Genomic DNA, 13,112 nt, shown 5'->3' with positions numbered 1-13,112 from the left:
ACATTGGGAGATGTATTGGATTATGGTTTCCCTCGTGCCAGGGCCAAGGATGTCACAGACCGGCTGAGGGACATTCTTAAGTAGGGGGTGGATAGCTAAAGGTCATGGTTCGCATTGGTAGGCAGAACATGGATAGAAAGAAGGATTCGGTCCTGAAAGCAGATTTTAGGGAGCTAGGTAAGACTCTGAAAAGCAGGATCCCATAGGTAGCAATTTCTGGATTACGTGAAGCTGGCGGAAGAGCTCCTGTGGGGAGCCGAGGAGGTGAGTAACCATCTTTGCTCACAGCCAAAGAGCTCAGGGGCACTGGGCCTGCTGTCCTTGTGCTCGGCAGGAGGTGGGTGCCCCTCTGTAAGGGTGGGCCACCATTGGAGGGTGAGGGTGGGGGGGGGGGTGCACGGGAGGCAACCACTTGCAGCACCACCATGCCAACCACTGGATCTTGTGTACCCATTCTGGGGGCAATCCTTGTCCCTGCCCGTCTGCCCCAACGACCACCCATAACCCCCACAATTGCCGAGGCTTCTGGCTGCATGGCTGAAGGTTATTGCTAATAGGGCCTTGGCAATTCACGCAACCCAAGTGGATCCCCGTGGATAGGCGGGCAATGCAGCATGTGGAAGTCATTACCTCACATCCAAATCACACCTTGATGTCTGGACACTGTGCCAAACACTGCGGGAGGCAACACCATACACGCAGCAGCCAACATCCAAACACCCAGGGGATGGGACACAGCTCCGGGGACGTCCACGGCCGGAGGGTGGGTGGGTGCCATGGGGAGGGGACCAGCGGCCAGTCCAAGTGACATTATGAGCGGGTGTCCAGGGTACAGAGTCTGGGGTCTGGTCCTGCTGTTGCCGGGGGTGCGTGGGCAGGGCATGCCAGGTTGGGGTGGGAGGGGAGGAGGAAGTATCAATGGGGGAATGGAGGGTCCCGGGGTGGGGTCCACTGCTGTTTGTCAGTCTAACACCCTCTCCCAATTCCTTACAGATATTGAACGCTATAGCAGGGATATTGGACGTAGAGGTTGCCCTAGTGATGCTGCTGCTCGGCCGGGCGGCCAGACGCCAAAGACGACAGCAGCAGCAGTAGCAGCGTCTGCAGATGCTTGAGGTGGCAGACCATGTGTTGGACCATGTCCCACACCCTCGGACCTGGACACCCATCAGGTCAGGGAGGGTCCCAGAAGGGGAGTCCCGTGACGGCCCATGGTGTACAGGGGCCACTAGTCGTTTGAGCAGATGATGGACAGCACATGCCGTAGGAGGCTTCGCCTCAACCAAGAGACGGTGCGACACCTATGCCACGTCGTCGCGGACGTGGCACCATATGGAGGATGAGGACACCCATTCTCTGTGGTCGTTAAGGTCACTGCACCACTGAACATTTACGCTTCCAGATCACTCCAGGGCTCGAGTGGGGACCTGTGTGGTATCTCACAGGCCATAGCCCACAAGTGCATCTGACAGGTCACGGATGCCCTGTATGCCGGGCAGAAAACTATATCGTCTTTGACATGGACCAAGCCCAGCAAAATGCCCGGGCAGCAGGTTTCTCCATTATCGCCAAGATGCCCCAGGTCCAGGGGTCACAGATGCCATGCATGTTGCCCTGCACTCACCAGGCCATCTGGGGTGCCCTATTTTAACCGAAAGGGGTTCCACCCCCCAATATCCAGCTCATATGAGACCACCAGATGAAGATAATTCACACATGTGCCCGCTTCCTGGGGAGAGTGCATGATAGCTACATCCTGGGCAGTCGGTTATCCCCAACCTCTTCGAGGAGCACCCCAGGATGTACAGCTGGCTCTTGGGGGATAAGGGTATCCGCTGAGGGCCTGGCTAATGACGCCAGTACAGAGGCCGGTGACTGAAGCGGAGACCTGATGCAACGAGGCCCATGTGGCCACCCGGGCTGTGATCGAGCGGTGCATCAGACTCCTGAAGGTACGGTTTTGATGCCTCGACTGCTCCGGTGGTGCACTCCTGTATACCTTTTGGAGGGCTGCCTGTGTTGTGGTGACCTGCTGTGCCCTCCACAACTTCGCACAGCAGCAGTGGAACATGATGGAGGTTGGTGATGACGAACATGTAGCCACCTCCGAAGAGGAGGACGAGGATGATGAGGTAGCGCCGGACCAGCAAGGCTGGAGGACGAGGCCGGGGAGGAACCGGAGGACCAGCCGGAGGCTGAAGGACAGGCGGCAGTGGCAAGGGTCCGACAAGCCCAGAGGGTCAGGGAGGTCCTCATACTCGCCCGATTCACTTAGGACGTGGCCTGGCCCGTCACCCGCCCACTCCCATTTCCCACATTCCCAGGGTCTGTGTCACATCACTCCAGGGTGCTGGGATTATGTCGACACCGTCAGCGGGTGACTGCCGAGGGAAGGGGGTGATGATAACCCGCAGAGGGCTGAGCACCAATGCTCCTAAATCTATGCCATAGTCTGACCCTGCCTATCTGCTGAGTGCTCGCTCGCACCCAGCACCTGCATACGGTGTGCTCGGGGCTTGTGGAGATGCCTGGAGATATGGGAGGCCAAAGGTCGACCCGCATTGTGGAAGAAAATGACAGAGGCATCATAGTGGTTGTGCACAAGGGTGTTTATTCTGTCATACAAGTCCCCCCTCTCCCGAAGGTGCCGGAGCACAACCTACCACCACACCACACACCTCCCCAATCCCATTCCCCCCTCACCCAGTGCCTTCAGTGATCCTCAATGTGCTTTGCCTTCCCAGCTCTACCACTATGTCTAGGTGTTTCCCCAGGATGCGCATCTGAGGTGGAGGCAGTCAGCTGCTTACTTTGACCTGTGACCTTCGATGGCACTGGCAGGCGTCCTCTGGTGGCTCTGAGGCCGGACGACACATGCACAGCCGTGCTGCCCTATCCTGTGTGCTGAATTTGAGAAGCAACCTCATCAGAGGGGTGGAACCGGGGGGGGGGCACCATTGCCACTCCATGGGACAGGTTCATGTTGGCACTCGGCACCCCCTCCTTCCGTTCAGTGCCCATTGGACCCTGAGTTCACCTTGGGACGGAGGGGCAGCTGGTTCAAGCCTTGGCTATCCCTGCATCATCTGGCTCTGCCAACCCTGGCGGTTCCCCATGGTCTACACCATGATGTCAACGCCCTCGGCAATGCCCGTAGTCTCTGGGACATCTCCAAGCGGCTATGGATCTGCTGGACTGATGCTGGCATCTCCCTCTGAATTTCCCATCATTCCCTAATGTCTCCTTCAGCTCTGGGTAACTGTTCCACTTGCTCAACATCAGACTAAGACCCAGCTGGGTTCTGGGATCCATCAGACCTCCGCTGTCTCCTCTGGAGGTTCCTGCCTCTCCCTGGTGTGCGTCAGCAGCAATGTGGCCACCAGATTGTGATCCCCGAAGCCTGTCCATTAACATGTCCCACCGAGGCGTGTGTATCTGCGCTGGTGGAGGGTGGGGATGACTATAACACTATGCCACGACTATAATGGTTGCTGGTCTCCTGGGAGGAAAGGGAGGGATGTGCTGGCACCGTCGGCTGGAGGACCTGCGGGAAAATGGGCATGTGGTCAGTGGGACGGATGGGTCAGTCAGTAAGGCAATAAGAACTCATGTTTGACAGCGGAGCCTGGTGGTTCCTCACCTCTGCGGCGTCCACTAGCCTCCGCGTGGGTGACCCCCTCTGTCCTGGCCACTCCAGTCACCTTCAGGGTACGCTCCTCGAAGGAGGTGAGGACTTTCAAGTCCGGCACCCCACCGCCAGTCTGGGGCCTCTCCTGATGGTTATGGGAGATCTTTTCCTGAGGAGACACAAGAGGGGGCATCGTTAGCCACACGCTTGCTTCACAGTTGGGGGAAGAGGTGTGTGGAGGGATGGTTGGGCAGGGGGGTTGAAGGGAGGGTTGGGGTCACGTGGGGGGTGGATGCTCCCTTGGGGGGGGGGGTTTGGTATCTGCTCACTTGTGCTGGTCGGTGTAGGACGTTGACCTTTTTCTGCACAGGAGGCCAGTCCACCTGGTCACACTCCCCAAGCTCACAGCTGCCACCACCTCATCCCAGGCAGCACTGGCTGCCCTATGGCTCACCCTCTGGGACCCTCACGGGAACAGGACATCCCTCCTGGCATCCACTGTGATATAGGAGCCTCGCCAGGTCAGCATCCACGAAACCTGGGGCTGGTCTCCTCAGCACCATTATTGCGAGTTGGCTCGGGTTGCTTGAGCAAGTACAGCTTAAGTGCTGCTCGACCTTGTTAGCGGGGAGCTGGCGAGCACGGTCCTGGCGAAGCTGGCAAGTCTTCATTTGCTGCACGAAGCCCATGGTGCCTCGTTAAGTGGACCAATTAACATTTGAATTGTGTTGCCGGCCTCGCTGGGCCGAGCACCAGGAAACTCGTGGCAATTCCGAATCGTTACCACACTTAGAAATTTTTCCTGAGAATAACGCCCGGAATAATTACAGAGGGAATGAGGAGGGGTTTCATAAAAGATGTTGGGCTGGATTCTCTGCACCCCGACTCCGAAATCGCATTCGTCAAGGGGGCGGAGAATCCGGTTTCCTGCACCGGTTCAGCGATTCTCTGCCCCCCCCGAAAAGGAGTGTACTCAGGAAGTTCGCCGTGCAGAGTATCCACCACCTAAGGTCATTACCAGAGGCCCGTCCCGCTATTCTTCACCCCCGACCGACTGAATTCCCGACGGTGTATTTCTAATGTGGTCCCAGCCATTCAGGAAACTCGCGAGGTGGCTGTGGACACAGTCCTCGGCGGGCTGATCGGAGGGGAAGGGGGCCTCATTCGGGACTGAGGTATATTTGAGGGGGCGGTCCGGGTTGGGCACACGGTCGATCGGGCCACTATTTCCACGGTACAGGTCCACGGTCTGAGTCCGCCATGGAGGGAGGGCCTCCATCGGCCACGCCGTGCACATGCGCGGCCTCTGACCTGGAAGTGCAGGGGCCGTATCGGCAGCTGGAGCTGCGAGCTCCACGACAGCTGCCTGTTTTTCTGCCGTTTTCACAACGGCTTGGGAACATAGTCCCTGAAACGGAGAATCCAGCCCGTTGTCTGTTCATATATCACTTTAAGGAATTAGCCTCAGTCGGCAGGTAAAACGGGGGTTGGTCAGTTAGTTAAGTAATTGTTTTCAGGTTGAGGGAGGGATTGTTAAATGTTAGTTAAATATGGGTAATGTAATTTATGTAAAAAAACATTTTGAAAAAGCTAATAAAAATATTTATTAAAAAAATATAATTACAGGCCAGTTAGTCTAACCTTGGGAAAATTATGAGACTCAATTCTGAAAGACAGGATTAGGTGTGATTTAGAAATGCACAGGTTAATCAAAAGATAGTCAGCAAAGATTTGTTAAGAGAAGGTTGTGTCTGACGAACTTGATTGAGTTTTTGAGGCAGTAACAAGGGGGGGTTGATGAAGATAGGACAATTGATGTGGGGCGGGAACCTCCAGCCGCGCCTGCCCAGCGACAGGTAATTCCCACCTGAGGTCAATGGACCTTTATGCGGTCCATGACCGGCCGTGGTCATCTTGCGGTAGGCAGGACTGAAGAATCCGGCCCATTGTTTTTACGGATTTTAGTTAGGCTTTGGACAAGGTCCCACATGGCAGTAGGTTAAAGAAATAAAAGTGCATAGGATCCAGGGGAATGTAGCAAGCTGGATACAACACTGGCTCAGTGGCAGGAACAATGCGTATTTGTTGATGGGTGTTTTGAGACTGGAACGCTGTTTCCAGTGGATTTCCGCAGGGCTCAGTATTGGGATTTATGCTTTTCATGGTACATGTTAAAAATTTGGACGGAAATGTCTAAAGGGGAAATGGTCAAGAAGTTTGCAGACGACACAAAAATTGGCCATGTGTTTGTTAGTGAGGAGGACAGCTGTAGACTGCAGGAAGATATCAATGGACTGTTCAAGTGGCAAATGGAATTCAACCCAGAGAAGCCTAAGGTGATGCAGTTGCAGAGTTCAAGCAAAGCAAAGTAATACACAATAAATAGAAGGATACTGAGATATGTTAAGAAAGTGAGGAACCATGGAGTGAATGTCCACAAACCCCTGAAGGTAGCAGAACAGGTCAATAATGTGCTTAAGAAGGCACATAGAATCCTTTCCTTTATTAGCCAAGGCAGAGAATATACGAAAAGGGATCGCAAAATCACAGAATAATAGTGCAGAAGCCCTTTGGCCAATCAGTTCTCCACCGACGCATGAAAAACACATGACCTATCTGCCTAATCCCAGTTGCCAGCACTTGGCCCACAGCCTTGAATATTATAACATGCCAAGTGCTCATCCAGGTACTTTTTAAAGGACGTGAGGCAACCGCATCTATCTCAGGCAGTGCATTCCAGACCGTCACCAGCCTCTGGATAAAAACGTTTGCCTCAGATCCCCCATAAAACTCCTGCCTCATAACTTGAACTTGTGTCCACTCGTAACTGACCCTTCAACTAAGGGGGAACAGATGTCCCTATCCATGCCCCTCATAATCGTGTACACCTCGATCCAGTCGCCCCTCAGTCTTCTCTGCTCCAGCAAAAACAACCCAGCCTATCCAACCTCTCTTCATAACTTAAATGTTCCATCCTGGTGAATTGCCTCTGCATCCCCTCCAGTGCAATCACATCCTTCATATAATGTGGCGAACAGAATTGCTGGAAATCCACTGGAAACAGCGTTCCAGTCTCAAAACACCCATCAACAAATACGCATTGTTCCTGCCACTGAGCCAGTGTTGTATCCAGCTTGCTACATTCCCCTGGATCCTATGTACTTTTATTTCTTTAGTACTCTAGCTGTGGCTTCACCAAAGTTCTGTACAACTCCAATGTGCCCTCCCTACTTTTGTAATCTATGCCCCGATTGACAAAGCAAGTGTCCCATATGCCCTTTTTCACCACCCTATTAACCTGCCCTTCTGCCTTCAGAGATCTATGGACAAACACTCCAAGATCCCTTTGTTCCTCAGAACTTCCCAGTCAGGCCACTCATTGAATACTTCCTTGTCACATTACTCCTTCCAAGGTGTATCACCTCATACCTTTCAGGCACTTTTCTGCTTATTTGACCATCCCGTCTATATCTTCTTGCAACCGAAGACACTCAACCTCACTGTTAACCACCTGGCCAATATTTGTGTCATCCACAAACTTTCTAATCCTACCCCCACCCCACCGCCCCAATATAGTGAACTGTGTCGTTTTTTAAAAGGTTTAGAGTACTCAATTCATTTTTCCAATTAAGGGGCAATTTAGCGTGGCCAGTCCATCTACTCTGCCCATCTTTGGGTTGTGGGGGCGAAACCCATGCAAACATGGGGAAAATGTGCAAATTTCACACGAACAGTGACCCAGGGCTGGTATTGAACCTCGGCTCCATGAGGTAGCAGGGCTAACCACTGCACCACCGTGCTGTCCCACCTATGTCGTTTATATAAAATGACAAATAGGGCACCTAGCACAAATACCCTGTGATACGTCACTGGCCACTGGCTTCCAGTCACTAAAGCAGCCGTCTATCATCATCCTCTGTCTCCTACAGCTAAGCCAATTTTGACTTCACCGTATCAAGTTAGCCTGTATCCCATGCGCATTTGCCTTCTTTATAAGTCTCCCATGTGGGATCTATTCAAATGCTTTGCAGAAATCCAAGTAAACGACATCAACTGCACTACCCTCATCCACATAGCTCGTCAAATGTTAAAAAAATTCAATCAAATTTGTTAGGCATGACCTCCCTCTGACAAAGCCATACTGACGATTCCTGATCAAACCTTGCCTCTCCAAGTGGAGATAGATTCTCTCCTTGAGAACTTTCTCCAATAATTTCCGTACTACTGACGTGAGACTCACTGGTCTGTAGTTCTCTGGCTTGTCTCTACAACCTTTCTTAAATAATGGGCCACATTAGCTGTTCTCCAGTCCTCTGGCACTTCCCCCGTTTCCCGAGAGGAATTAAAAATTTGGGCCTGAGCCCCTGCAATATCCTCCCTTGCCTCCCACAGCATCCTTGGACACAATTCATCTGGACCTGTAAATTTGTCCACTTTTAAGCCTGCCAGCACCTCCAATACCTTGTGACTCATTATGACAATTTGCTCAAGAACCTCACATTCTCTATCCCTGAGTCCCAATTCTACCTCCTCATTCTCTTGGGTGAAGACAGATGTGAAGTATTCGTTCAACACCCTGCCAATGTCCTCTGGCTCCACCCACAGATTTCCCCCTTGGTCCCTACTCTTTCCCTGGTTATCCTCTTCCCACTGATATACTTACAGAATATCTTGGGATTTTCCCTACTTTAACCATCCAGAGTTTTCCCATATCCTCTTTTGCTCTTCTAATTGCTTTCTTTAGCTCCATCCTGCACTTTCTATTCTTCAATATTGCCTCCGCTGATTTGCTTCCCTTGTACTTGCTAAAAGTTTCTCTTTTCCTTCTCATGATATATCTCTGGTCACCCATGGTTCTCTGGGCTTCTTACTCCTTCCTATTACCCTGGAGGGAGCATGTTGTGCCTGAACCCTCCACATTTCATTTCTTAATGTATCCTCTACATTTCATTTCTTAATACCCCACTGCTCTTCTGTAGATTTCCCCACAAGTAACTCTTCCCTGTCTACCTACCGTGGCCTTATTTTACTAAAATCCGCTCTCCCCCAATCTAAAACCTTTTTTGCAACTTGTCTATTCATTTGTTCATAACAAAGTTCAATTGTACCATGTTGTGGACACTATCGCCAAAATACTCCCCCACCTACACATCAACCACTTTTCCAGCTTAATTCCTCAGAATTGGGTCCAGCACTGCAGCGTCCCTTGTTGGACCCTCTACTTATTGAGCTAAAAGGTTTTCCTGTATACATTTTAAGAATTTCACTCCATTTAAGCCCGTAACACGATGACTATCCCAATTAATGTTGTGAAGTTGAAATCACCTAATGTAATTACCCTGTTATGATTATGCTGAAACTATACAAAACATTAGTTAGGCCACAACTTGAATACTACGTGCACTTCTGGTCACCTCATTACAGAAAGTTTGTAATTGCACTAAGTGTTGCCAGGGCTGGAAAATTGCAGGTATGAGGTAAACTTATATAGGCTGGGGTTTTTCTCCTTGCAACAGAGGAGACTGAGGGGAACTGTGATTGAGATGTACAAAATTGTGAGGGACCTGGATAGAGTGGATGGGAAGGGCTCTTTGTAAGAAGTAAGTGACTAGGGCGTATAGATTGAAGTGATTGGTAGAAGGATTAGAGAGGAGATGAGGAAATTTGTTTTCACCCAGAGGGTGATAGGGGTCTGGAACTCACTGCCTGAAAGGGTGATTGAGGCAGAAAACTTTATCTAATTTAAAAGGTGCCTTGAAAAATATCTGAAGGGGCGGCATGGTGGCTCGGTGGTTAGCACTACTGCATCATGGCGCCGAGGACCCGGGTTCGATCCCGACCCCGGGTCACTGTCCGTGTGGAGTTTGCATTCTTCCCGTGTCTCCGTGGGTCTCACCCCCACAAGCCAAAGATGTGCAGGGTAGGTGGATTGGCCACGCTAAATTAATTGGAAAAAAAGAATTGGGCGCTCTAAATTTATTTTTAAAAAGAAAAGAACCTGAAGTACCGTAACCTGCAGGACTATGGACCAAATGCTGGAAAGAGAGATTCGGCTGGGTGACTCATTTTTGTGACCACCGCATACATGATGGGCCAAGTAAGTCTCCTTCTGTGCCACAACCTTTTATGATTGTATTAGGAAGTGTAAACTTTAAAGTGTAACCTGTTCAAACATGCTTCTAAAATCTATGGTTTCTGTCTTTTTCATCTTCCTGTCCCTCACAAAATGAGGGGGCTATTGACTATTATTGATCCAAAAATAATCCTTCCCCCACATTCAGATTTCGTAACAGTGCTTTCGTGCTGACCGAGTTCTAGAGTAAACCAGGCAGGAAATGGGAACTGTAGCAGACGTTTCTTCAGTTTTAATAATAACTTGTATTTATATGGCACTTTTAACATGTGAAACATTTTGGAACATTTTCCAATAATGTTATCAGAAAAAACGTGACAGAGCCACACAAAAAAACTTGGGACAGGTGACCAAAAGTTCAGTCAAAGCCCAAGGTCACTACTCACACTAACTGCTCTGAGAAATCAAAGCTCACAAGATACAAGTTACAAGCTACTCAACAAGTTGTTGCGATCTGGAATGCATGGCTCAAAAGATAGTGAAAGCAGGTTCAATCGTAACTTTCAAAAGGAAATTTGATAAATGCTTGAAGGGGAAAAACATCACAAGGCTGTCGGGGAAAAGCAAGGGACGTGAGTAATCGGACAGTTCTTTCAAACAGCCTGCGAAGGCACAACAGATTGATTAGCTTCCCTCTGCACTGCGTCATTCGATAATAACATTTTAAAAATGATAAACTAAAGAATACTAAACGCATGAAGATTGAAGTCAAACGAACAAGCATATATTTCAGCAATCAAGAGAAAGGCAAAGATTACAGTCGTCATATAACTTACTCAAACTATCCAGCGATGTGCAGTGACTCTAGAAAAATACCACGGTTGCAAATTTCACTTTGCAATACAGTGCAACACTATTGTGACCTTCAGAGAACTGGAAAAACTACACAGAGGAACCTTCATTTGCACAAAGTTCCCTAATAGTCCGAACTATGATAAACACCGAGTGACAGTTTCACTTTTACTCTTGTTTCACAAACTTAAACAAATCAAGCCATTGGTCAAATAATGGTTTCAGATTTCAAGAGTAATAAATTGCTAACTGTCACATTTAAAAGGGGTGGTTGCCTAACTTCAACAACTTTAAACAGAAAATATATACAAAGACTTTTCCAGAGTGGATAAGTGAGGATATTCCATGAGTGTCTGAGGTTGGGATTTTCCACCTGCTGGGGGGGGGGGGGGGGCGACAGGCCAACCAAAATTCCACTGACTTCAGCGAGACGAATAGAGTTTTTCAGAAATTTACCTGGTTAATGTTGGATTAGCTGATCTCCACAATTACTACTGAACCTTAAACATAGTAAAATGTCCCAAGGCATTTCATAAGTAATGTAATTAAGCATGATTGAACATGAAGTTCCATCAGGAAGAATTAGGACAGATAACCAAACGTTTGGTGAAAGACATGGGTTTGAGGAGGATCTTAAAGGTGGAAAGGGAGTTCCTGCAATTGGCCTCAGTGCTCTGCATAAAGAGAGAAAGAAATCAACCAGGATTTTAAGGGGTGTCTTGACAAATACATGACTTGGATGGGAATAAGGGATATGGTCCTCAGAAGGGTAGGAGGTTTTAGTTCAGATGGGCAGCATGGTTGGAGGGCCAAAGAGCCTGTTCCTGTGCTGTAACTTTCTTTGCTCTTTGACTGCCACAAGACTTTTGAAGATTTCATAAGAACATAAGAAATAGGTGCAGGAATAGTCCCGAATTGAGTCTTTTCCACCATTCAATGATCCTTGGCCTCTGGTATGTTGGGTATGCTGGGTCTGCGAGGACTGCGTTTACCATAGCAGTGAGAGAGACAGGCTACCAACATTTGGAGAAATGCAACTCTATTTTATTGAACTCTTAACTATTAAACATACTTTAACTGTGGGTTGACACTATGCTGAGTTGACTGGAGACCTGAGGCTAACCTGACCAGATTATCTTGCTACCACATGGTGGATGTTCGAGTTGTTGCTCACAGGCTCTGACTGTCTCAGAGGCTGCATCCCAAGAGAGCGGGAAAGCTAGTGCCCTCTGGCTTTATAGTGGCCGTGTCCTGTCTGGTGATTGGCTGCTATGTTCTGTGTGTTCATTGGTCATCCTGTGTGTCAATCAATGTTTGTCTGTGCGCCATCATATACCTGTGTATATATTATAACATCTCGGGCAGCACGGTGGCTTAGTGGTTAGCATAGCAGCCTCACGGCGCTGAGGTCCCAGGTTCGATCCCGGCTCTGGGTCACTGTCCATGTGGAGTTTGCACATTCTCCCCGTGTCTGCGTGGGTTTCGCCCCCACAACCCAAAAATGTGCAGAGTAGGTGGATTGGCCACACTAAATTGCCCCTTAATTGGAAAAAAATAATTGGGTAATCTAAATTTTAAAAAAAACAAAAAAAAAATATTATAACATCTCCCCCTTTTAAAAAAATGTGTATATGTCAATAAATAGTGAGTATGTAAATGTGTCTGACTATGTACAAAGTATGCGAGTGTATTTACAGGATTAGGAGCCTGACTATATACAAAATATGTGAAAGTATTTACATGGGAAGGTGTCTAGTGCAGATAGAGTGCATACAACAAATTAGGAAGAACAATATGTACAGACGTGTAAACGAAGCCCAAGGCAACGAACCATTCAGTCTATAAATTCAGTCTCTGTGGTGGGCGACGTATTCTGGTTGACCGACTCAAGGGAGGGTCAGGGGCCACCTGCACTGGAATGGGCGGAGCTGCCTCCAATGTAGAGGGTGGCAAAAGAAGCGGCAGATCGGTGACCTCTTGGAAAGTGTGTCCTGAGGAATCAGCAGGCGAGGCGGGACATCACGTTCAGGTGGCGAGCGTGGAAGCAGCCGCAGTGCCCGCCTATTACGCCGAAGAAAAGAGCCATCATGCATGCGAACGCGAAATGATCTGGGGCCACTTGCTTGACCACCACAGCTGTGGCTGACCAGCCATCGTCAGGTAGCTGAACACGAACTCGGTCAGCAGGGATGAGAGCAGGGAGATCCGTGGCGTGGATGCCATACGCCGACTTGCATTGGGCCCGAGACAGTTGCATTCTTTGCAGGACCGGAAAATTGTCAAGGTCCGGGATGTGGATTGCCGGCACCGTCGTCCGTAGTGTGCGGTTCATTAGCAGCTGTGCTGGGGACAGACCAGCGGACAAGGGAGTCGCCCTGTAGGCTAACAGTGCCAGGTTAAAATCTGAACCCGAATCAGCCGCTTTACACAGCAGTCGTTTGACAATGTGTACCCCCTTTTCAGCTTTCCCATTTGACTGGGGGTAGTGGGGGCTCGAGGTGACGTGCGTGAAATTGTACCGTCGGGCAAAATCCGGCCACTCCTGACTGAAGAAGCACG

The 13,112-nt window shown here is 49.5% G+C and overlaps 1 protein-coding gene across 5 annotated transcripts in view; it reads right to left on the bottom strand.

Moving 5' to 3' along the window:
- Positions 1–13,112, bottom strand: part of klhl22 (kelch-like family member 22) — an 88,778-nt gene that overhangs the window by 50,863 nt on the left and 24,803 nt on the right. For 3 of the 5 annotated variants that reach the window (XM_038793592.1, XM_038793618.1, XM_038793609.1), the window contains one exon: positions 3,641–3,797. The exons of the other annotated variants lie outside the window; for them this stretch is intronic. The gene's annotated coding sequence lies outside the window, so the exon portion shown is untranslated. The remainder of the gene's footprint in view (positions 1–3,640; positions 3,798–13,112) is intronic. 5 annotated transcript variants of the gene reach the window in all.

Source organism: Scyliorhinus canicula, chromosome 1 (genome assembly GCF_902713615.1).
Source record: "Scyliorhinus canicula chromosome 1, sScyCan1.1, whole genome shotgun sequence".
Taxonomy (NCBI): domain Eukaryota; kingdom Metazoa; phylum Chordata; class Chondrichthyes; order Carcharhiniformes; family Scyliorhinidae; genus Scyliorhinus; species Scyliorhinus canicula.
Note: the sequence above shows the minus strand (reverse complement) of the source record. Positions and strands in the feature narration are given on the sequence as shown.